We start from the raw sequence: 10,009 nt of genomic DNA, 5'->3' as shown, positions 1-10,009 counted from the left end.
GGGGGGGGGGGGGGGGGGTGTTGGGGGGGGAAGCCTTCTTAGAGATGGCCGCCAGAAATGCGCTTCTTCTGCTTCCCCCACTTCCTCTCTCTACCCCTTATTATTATTCCTTGCTTCTTACCACACCCAACTACAGCCAACGGGAACGAGATGGGTAAGAATTGCTCTGAGAGAGAGAGAGAGAGAGAAATTTTATTTTTTTAAAAAAAAAGGCCGCAACTTCCAGTAAATAAAACAGAACTGCTTCCCCCCACTCCCTCTCCCTCTCTTAACACCTTATGGAGAAAACCCCCACCTAAATAAATAATAATAGAAGGGCGAGAAAACAGCAGGGGAACGAGAAATCGGAAGGGGGGGAATAGAAAAAGAGCGGTTGGTGGAGGGCTGAAAGGGGAGGAAATAAATAATAATAATAATAAATAATAATAGTAATATTAGGCGAAGCAACAGCTGTGCTGTGATCGGAACCTGAAATAATAAAAAAAATGCGGATGATGCTCTTTTGCTGCCCCCACGGGCCCACCCCACCCTCTCTCTCTCTCTCTCTCTCTAAAATCTCCTTGGCTCCTCTCCTTCACGGCTTTACCTCACCTCAACTGCCACCCTTTCCCCAACTTTATCACTGCCTCTCTCCGCCGACACTTCTAATGCGCCCAAAAACCTCCCAAATTAACCCTGCGTGCATGATCTCCTTTACCTTCATTATTATGCAGCCCTAGTTAAAAGGGATGCGAGCTGCAGAGTGGGGGCCGAGGAAACGGGGATCCGTTGACGGGGCAAGGGAAACTTAGCATAGTTTTACTCTGACGACCCCTACTAGAGTGAAACTTCGGTGAAGATAATTACAAAGAACGCCAATACCCTAGTAATTAAGAGCACATAGTTTATTTAAAATAAACTTTACTCGCTGAAATGTGTCTGGATATTGCACTTCAATTCCTAACTAGCTCTTCACGAAATATTTTAGTTTCAGTTTTTTGTTATAATTTTAATTTTTGTTATAAAAAAAATTACAACAGTGCACTTAAATAAAAAAAAGTTCCAAAATAACATTTTTTTTTAGGGAACTGTATTTTTTTTATCAATTTTTTTATCAGGATCAAAAAAATCGAGCTGCAATATATGAAGAATTAATTAAATACAAAAAATTATTGTGATTGCATTTTTAGTTTTCTAAATAAAATTTTGCGTATTAAAAAAAATATGAGAATGGATAGGAAATTATTTGTAATTATTTCATTTATAGTGTTTATTTGCAATCAAAAATAAAATTTTGGAAAAAAAATTTGCTTTCAGAATTTTTAAAAATAAATTATTATTTATCACATAGCCAAATGCATTGAAGTTAATTAACTATCATCACAACAAAGAAAAAAAAAAAATCTTTCCTCCAACACATTAAATTAAAATAATATAACATTAATGTTTTAAAAAATGAGAAATGAGGCCTAGTTTTTTATGTTTGGCCAAAAAATTATTGGCACTAATAAACCAGAATATCTGAAGAAGTGTACAGATACTGCCTGTGCATTTTACCCTGTCGAAAAGTAAATAAAAAATAATAATAATAATAATAAAAAAACGGTGCGAGAGGGTGCGAGGGTGATTCGATAGAAAATTCCGGGGCCCCACGCGATTACAGGCGAGCACATGTGCGGTGTTCGCTCGGAGAGAGGGCTGGTCAATAGCTGCCTCGCCCCGATTTCCCCGTCGGTTCCTTTTTATCCTTTTTATCTTCCCCTCCCCCGCTTCTAACTTCCTTCACTCCCCCTCTCTCTCTTCCCGGTTCAATTCGCAGTAGTTTTTAATTTGACTTGCAAGTCAAGCGCTGCGCGGTAACTTTTTGGGGACGACGGTGACGGTGACGGTGACGGCGACGGTGCGCGTGACTCGTACATGTCGCTATGTGAGATCCCACCGTCCGTCGGTCCGCGTAAGTGTGACTAGCTGTTCCAATGTCCCTCCCTCCTCCCGCCACCTCATAACCTGAATACGTAATTACCGCTAACGCTAGCATTAGAAGAGGCGCTACCGTGCCAGCTGGCTAGCTACGAGAGAAAGTACGCGCGTATATATGATATCAATCCCTCATTATAATTATTATTATTATATATAATATTAGTTTATTGTTATTGTTATTGTAATATACAGATCACCGCTGCTCAGCTCCACTGCCTTAAAATTGAAGCCATTTATCTATCCTCCTGCCTCCTGCCCCTCTCTCTCCCATGTGGCGGGCTCCACATGTCTGTCCCTCTTATTTATTCCTCACACGCCACACGCGGCGGCCTCACTAGTTATTGCATGCCTCCAAGTCTTCCTTCCGGGTTTTTCTTATTTTTTTTTTTAAAAAAAAAATTTTAAAATAACAAATTACTTTTTCCTTGGGAGAAACGAAAATGGACGCTCATTCAAGTGCATATAAGCATGGAGACGTTTAATTGAGGAATATTTCATCGTTTCTTCTGGTTGTTGTAATTATTAATTTATTGATGCGAGTGTAGAAACCCTTCCACATATATATATATATATATATATATCCACAATATCGGAGGATCGATTTTTCTGGAGGAAGAAAAAATAAATAAAAAAGAAAAATCCACCGTTCTCAGGCCTCCCAATGATGAAGATCTTTCTGCAGCTGGGACTCAAACTGATCTCAGGTCATGGTTGGGCCTTTCTATCCGTAGTACTCGATCGTGTCCCTTATATATGGAGCATTGGACCAACATTCTACGATGATCCCATTAGCAAGCTAGCTTTTGATCAGTAATCAGGTTGTGGCCGAGACCCGCAGGCCTACACCTGTACCATGCGCCGTCGTGCGCGCGCGCGGGGTGCCATTTTACTCGATCTCCACTCTCCAGATCTCCACAGACAGAGCACTTCTATAGCTAGGGGCCTCTGCTTAATTGTCCGCGCAGCCCATTAATTTGATGCTCGATCTGCTTTAATTTTAACCCATAGTCCCTAGCTTCTACCAACTTTGGGGTTTCTACCAATACAAGTCATCGTATATCAAACACAAACACACTATTTGTGCTTACAATTACCGGTCTTCTAATTAGTAAATAGCTAGTAAACGACCCTGGATGATATTAATTATATGTATGTATAGCCAGATAGCTGTGGTTGGTATAATAAGGTTGATTAAAGCATGCATGGGATAGCAGGTCAATCGAAGGGAGATGCACCGTGCATGCATTCTCCAAAAGCCCTTTCGGAGTATTTCGGCCTACGGGGTTTAAAGATTAGATCCATGATAGAAAATTCACCGAGCCTCAAATATCCGGGCGTTGACTCCATACCGATCGAGTTGGACACGTTTAGGCAAGGGGTAAGTTAATTAATTATATACCTAAAACCAATTGATCATGCCATGCAATCCGTGTTAATTTAGTTTCTCGTTTTCCACTTGCTATTCCACTAACTGTCGGTTGGGCAGCACTATCAATCCTAGCTACGTAATCGTATACCGCCATTGACCCTGATGCGCGTGATTGCTCAACCTCCGCGGCTGCAGTGAGAGAAGAAAGGAATAAAAAAAAAAGAAGAAAGATCTCGAAGCGAGAGTGCGAGGGTTGGAGAAAAGGAAAAATAAATAAATAAATAACAAGTGCTGGAGTAAGCTTAACTACCGATAATAAATGAATGAGGCGTGGAAGGTGGAGGGGGACATCAAAGAGATGCCACAATCAGCTGCAATTCATATATATGGAGGCTAATTTTAGCACGCCGTCAGCGAGCATCATTCTCAGAACGTAACTAAAAATTAGAGCAGAGAACTTGGGAAAGGAAAAGGAAAAGGAAAAGGGAGTGGAGTGACAAGGAATTAAAGGAGCAGGTGCTTTGTCATTTTTACACCACGGGCCCAACAGCGTGGGATATATCTATTCGACTATTCCTGCTGCTGTGTTCCCGGGCCGCGCAGGTTTATGAATCACACATGTAAATTAACTCTAGTTCAAACATAATCTTAATTAGCTAATCGCGGATTCAATTCGGAGTCCATTTGCGACGCAGTTGGATCGCATGCGGAACACGTAACCAAATGATCATGAGAATTAAGTTGAACCTAATTATGGGGTTGATCCAACCCCTTAGTTTGTCCTGGCGCGATCGATCGAGTTAGGTTAGATGAAGACGAAGGTCTCGGTTGGTGCCGAGTCTTGTTCCATCCCCCTTCAAAAGGAGACAATTCCTTCGTGGATTGCTGGGCCACGGACGGCAACAAGCTATATTGGTGCATTGTTTGCATGCACGCATCTTATGCACTCCCTCTCCTTCTCTCTCTGTATTCCTTTCTCTCTCTCTGTATTCCCCTCTCTCTCTCTCTCTCTCTCCACAATTGTAGTTGTGATTAGATTAATGGTGGTTGATGATCTATTATATTAGTGTGGACCAGCTGATCACCTAGCCGAACGAGCAGGTGTGACAATTCTGTAATCCTACGTGTACTTTGGATTAAAAAGAAAAAAAAAAAGAAAAAACACCCCACTGTGATTGATTAATTAGAGATCAGAATACCTGCTTGTTCACATGCACTGGGTATTTAAATACTATAAGCGTATTATATATATATACGCATGGAAGGTTAGATGGCCTTCTCGCACTTCCATTTTATTTCGCTTTTAAGTGTTTTATATTATCCTTAATCTTTTTTTAGCCTAACATTTAGGAAAATAAATTTACTGTTCTTTTTTGTTTTTCTTTTTCTGCGAACAATTATATATTTGTCAAAAGTACTAATTTCATACAAGACATCTTCGAGAGATAATTATCAGCGAAGGTTCAAGAATAGAATCGATATTTACATGATTTACTTTTGTCCCTTTATCATAGGTCTGAATTAGTAAGGGGATCTACAGACTAATCCGTGGTATATAAATGTAAATTTGGTGTAAAAAATAATTTATCCTTTTCAGTAGATTTTGTCGACAATGACTAAAGAAGTAAACTATATGTAGGGCACGTTTGATTTTGATTTGTAGTCGGGATTGGAAGTGAAAAAGTTTTGAAGTATTAGATAAGTAATCTAAAATTTTTGAAACTTAAACTAAAACTGTCAAGCCAAAAGGAGGGCACGGATTACAAATATGTGTATCCCAAACAACAATGGAAGAGTCCTGTACATGGCAGCACCTATTATAAATGAAAATTAAGAAAGAATCAGAGGAAACAAATAGATAATAAAAGAAATTTAGTGGCCGGAGAGCTTCAATAATTGCCATTGTCACTGTAGGGAAGTTCCCCAAGAAGATTCTCTAATCAATTGCCCCAAAAGGTAGCTTAAGTTTTCTGATATTTTGATCTTATCTTTTATAAGATTTTTCTATACTAACGTGCCTCCCCCCATACACAAAGAATAATCCGATCATGTCTCTATTCCCCCACCAATTAACTTTAACTAGTAAAAATAATAATAATAGTGGGCAGGGCCCATCCTCCTCCACCACCTATACAAAACTCTTTATATATTGGGAGAAAAAGAAAAGGAAACCGCCTCTATTACTTTTTTTCTATTTTTCCCACGAGAGAAAGCTTCGGTTTTAACCACTCTGTAGACTTTGACCCGTCTTTTATAACGCTCTATAATTAGAACATTAGAACATGATCATTGTGCGGTGATCTACTAGGCTAGGTAGCCACAAAAAGGCAAATAAAACTAATTAGTGAAAAAACAAAACAAAAAAAGAGAAGAAAAGTTGAAGCGCTGATTTTGAAAGGCCAACAGAAACGGCGACAGCGACAGCTCATTTAACGTGGCTTAATATTTCCACACACCCAATCATTATTTAATAATCATAATAATAACTTTATTTCATTTTCTTGAAAGATATGTTGATTTTATTTCTCAACTGTGTAATAAATTTGGTAACACTAGAGGATGAGGGACATTCGAGAGGCATTGAAAATTTGAAACAACGAAAACTGCATCTTAACCTCCGATTCTCCGAAATGGAAAAAAGAAAAGAAAATTAGAAAAATATACACTCTAGAATTAAAAAAACCAAGCTACTCCGCTGCTCGAGAATAGCAGGTACTCTTAGCTCTAAGATCACTAGAGCTCCCTCCTTACTGTTGTAATTGGAGGAGAATCGCGTTGTTTTAGGGGGAAAAAAATCATTATTTTATTATTAAAAAAATTCCATCTTTCTATTGAAATCTTGAGTTAAAGAGAGACTAGCTAAGATTCATTTTATTTGAGGGGCCGGATTCATATTTTATATTAAAAGTTTTATTTTTTGAGGTGTAGAAATACAATTGGGCACTTTAGCATGTAGTGGTTTAGAATATCTAGATATAATTTAGTTGTACTAGTGTTTATTAATTTTTCTACAAGTTCTATTCGTTTGAAAGTGTCGGTAGACGGTCAATGTTTATAATCAAAAAATACTTATAGATTCCGTGACAGCTCTTTTTATTTGTTTCTATGTTTTCTCAAATACAGGTGTTTAGCACTGATTCGAGAACTTTGTACTATTAATAATAAATAAATAAAGCTATAGAAATAATCAAAGCCTAATATTTTTTAGTTGTAACAAAAAAAAAAAAGTATAAAAACTAAAAATAGAGAGATTAGTCCAATTATCAGCCCAAACTGCCGACGGAAGGTAACGGTGCTAGCAAGGAGTGAGAAAAAGGGACACTGAAAGTGCAAAAATATGTTTAAGTCTATAATCTAAAAATGATTATAGAATTACAAACTTTTACTTGAAAATTTATAATTATGTAATGTAGGATTTTTTTTTTATAAAAAAACTGCATTTTAGTAATAAGACAAGTGAAGTAATATAAGCTTTTGGACGACAAGGATTATAAGATTATTATCAAAAAATAACTGTAAGTTAACATTACTTGAAAGTGAAGGAAAGACGAAGCTGCTTATGGCCGTAAATGTCTACTTTCGGTATTTGCTTCATCAATAAATTAAATTCGTCAATAACATCACTTTTTAAAGCACCGTAATTAACTTTATAATGAATAATGGTGAAATTAACTACAAAAGAGAAAAGAGATAGATTTTTTAAAAAGAAAAAGCTAGTATATTTTTTCTCCCTTTTGTACGTCAGCGTTGAGATTTTTGACAAAAAAAAACAGAAATAAAATAACTATGTACAGTTGCAAATTCATTAACTTCAAATAAAATAAGCAATTAATAATAATAAAATAAATAAATTTTATCTAAATTGTTCTTAATTAAAAAAATATTACTTTGAACATGCAAATTAATTTTAATTATTATAAAATAACAAATAATAAAGTGAAAAAAGAGGTAGAAATAAAGGAATAAATTCGCTACAATCAATGGACGGTGCTTATAAAAGGCAGACACATCTACAAAAAAGGGACGGAGGGTGGGGACGCGGGATTGGTTTGGAGGGGAGGGATCCAGCCAGGCAAGGACGGGGTTTCGACCGTCCGATCGGAGGAGGCTCATCCGGTTCGACGGTGGATCCCAAGTTACAGCCTGGCAGTTGTTCCGGACCTTTCCGGGCCCGACCCCGCTCATCAGCACCTGTGCCCCGTCGCCTTCATTATTATTATTATTATTATTATTACTTATTATTTTTAAGACAGTAAAATAGTAAGGTACTTGTTTATTTTAAAAAATTAACAACAAATATTAAGTAATCAGATTTTGAACTAAAATTTTTAAAAATTACTCATTAAATTTTTAATCAACTTTGAAATATTGAAAATTAACTGTTAAATTATTAATCAACTGTAATAAATATGGTATGTCGTTCCGTTCTTTAATTACCCTTTTTTTTATTTGCTATTTTATATGGATGAATACTTCAGTGTTTTTTTTTTTTTGTTTTTTAAGCTCAGGATAGATAAATATTATGTTTTTCTGTGTTTATGCTAAAATGTGGGGAAAATATTATAACTATTTAACTATAGACTGTTTCAGAAATATAACAATTCTCAGCTTCTAATTATCTTTATTGACATTATTTTCTTTTCCGTAATTTGAATTGGCAAATGATTAACATTACGAGTTTTATTAGCTGTTTCTTTTTTTCTTTAAAAGTTGAACGATCTCTAATTAAAACCGATACTTATGTACAACGTGGATATATACCTGAGGGTGTTTATATATATATACATATATATATATATATATGACTTCATCTAAAATATATTTTCTAGTCGCTCGGATTTCCCTTTCTATTGAATAATAACTATGATTATTAATTGAAAATAATGTGAAAATAAAGACTAGTTCTTTCATAGTGGACCGTCTCTCTCTTTCTCTCGTGTTCCGTTTATATACCCTTGTAGACTTAGAGCAATAGAGCATTTAAATTCTTTACCGACGTCTAACAATAATCTTCTCACTTGGGTCAATTTTTATCAACTATTTGGTTGCCGAATAATAACCCATAATAATATAGCTTTCCTACGGATTGTGTTATTTTAACTAATAACGACGAAGTTCGTGAATCCATACAAAACTTATTTTGAAAGAATAAAAAGTTTTCAAGCTATGTAAATCACGACAAATTATATAAACTTACCTACAGAAAGCTGACTCCTATATTTCAATTAAAGCATGCATGGTTTATAAATCAAAACATAAAGGCTGCATATGCATTAAACTAGGTCGGTCGTGCTTCATAGTTTACGCTACAATACGAAAAACGAATTAAAGAAATTTAAAAATATGCGTATTTTTAGTGGAGTGAGTAATAAGGTGATTAGATGTTGAGAATTAATCGGGCTTGTGCCTAGTCCTAACTATATAATATTCTTTCTTTTATCCCTTTCACTTGTGATGGTTTTCAATTTGAGAGAACTAATACGATTAGATGGAATATCCCTTTTATTCTCTCTCTCTCTCTCTCTCTCTCTATATATATATATATATATATTTGTTTCTTTTGTGTCACGTCTTGGATTACAGAGTATGAGTTTGGGCCAACCAACGTATTGGAATTAGATCCATGCATGTGATCTTCTAGGATGCTGCAATTAAGACAAAGTGGGCCTGCGTCAAGCCGAAGTTGGCCCAATTAACGGTTTGCTCACCTTCCAATATTCGCATGCTGCGGCGTGGTGGGTGACGAGCGCAAAAGTAAAGACCCAGCTACATGTGGCTCTAATCAAGATCGAGTGTGGTTTCGACTCACTAGAAGCTAACTCGAATTTTGATGTGGTTGCGCGTGGCTGATGGGTGGGGCAATGCGGGTAAATTTATGTCGAGACTCGGGTTACATGACTGATGATGTATCCCAACTCTCTGTTGAGTGAAAGTCCACAAGCCCAAAGCCGGATAATATTGAGCTTGTGTAATTTTCTCGGTCCAAAGCAGCTTGATCACAGCCAAATTGCTTATCTCTCTACGACTCTCTCTCTCTCTCTCTCTCTCTCTCTCTCTCACAGCATGGTTGCGTATGTGCTTGCATATTATTTAGCACTTTTGCACAAATCAGTTTATTCATTTGAGCTCACGGTTCTACAGAATTGCCCCCACGGACTAGTGGAATCTTGTTGCTGGGTTGAGCCTGAACAAAACACAGATTCTGAGGTGGGCTTCCGGCCAGGCCAATTCAGGCCTATTATGCACTGCTCTCATCTCTATATATAGGCCGTCCTCAGAGGGATATATTCATCGTCAAAAAAAGTGAGTAAGAAAAGCAAGCGGAGCAGGAACTACCGAGTGTTTTCTTCCACTCGGTAAAATAAGATGCACGATACAATTTAAAACTTAAAACACATATATAGATGTAATGCTGTATATGTGAGTGTGGGCGTGTGGCAACAAAAGCACAACTAGTATGTAAATATAAAAAGCCCATCAGACAATACAAATTGGTCTGCTCGTTAGCCCACACGGCTAAAAATTAACTAAAATGTAGGGGGGTTCGAAAGCTTAAACAGGAGGTCGAAAGCAGAAGGCAAAGCTTGCATTACCTTCGAAAGGTAGTCAATGCGGATTCAACACGCGAATACAATTTGAGAGTCGTAGGGACTATAAGTGTACAACTCCAAAAACTGTGGT

General features: G+C 36.9%; 1 long non-coding RNA gene across 1 annotated transcript; it reads right to left on the bottom strand.

The window, feature by feature from the left end:
* LOC109712020 lies at window positions 2,528-3,894 on the bottom strand. The gene is made up of 2 exons (XR_002216748.1): window positions 3,639-3,894; window positions 2,528-3,517 (listed from the first exon to the last, which is right to left on the bottom strand). It is a non-coding gene; the product is annotated as an uncharacterized LOC109712020 (long non-coding RNA).

Source organism: Ananas comosus, linkage group 6 (genome assembly GCF_001540865.1).
Source record: "Ananas comosus cultivar F153 linkage group 6, ASM154086v1, whole genome shotgun sequence".
NCBI classification, from domain to species: domain Eukaryota; kingdom Viridiplantae; phylum Streptophyta; class Magnoliopsida; order Poales; family Bromeliaceae; genus Ananas; species Ananas comosus.
Note: the sequence above shows the minus strand (reverse complement) of the source record. Positions and strands in the feature narration are given on the sequence as shown.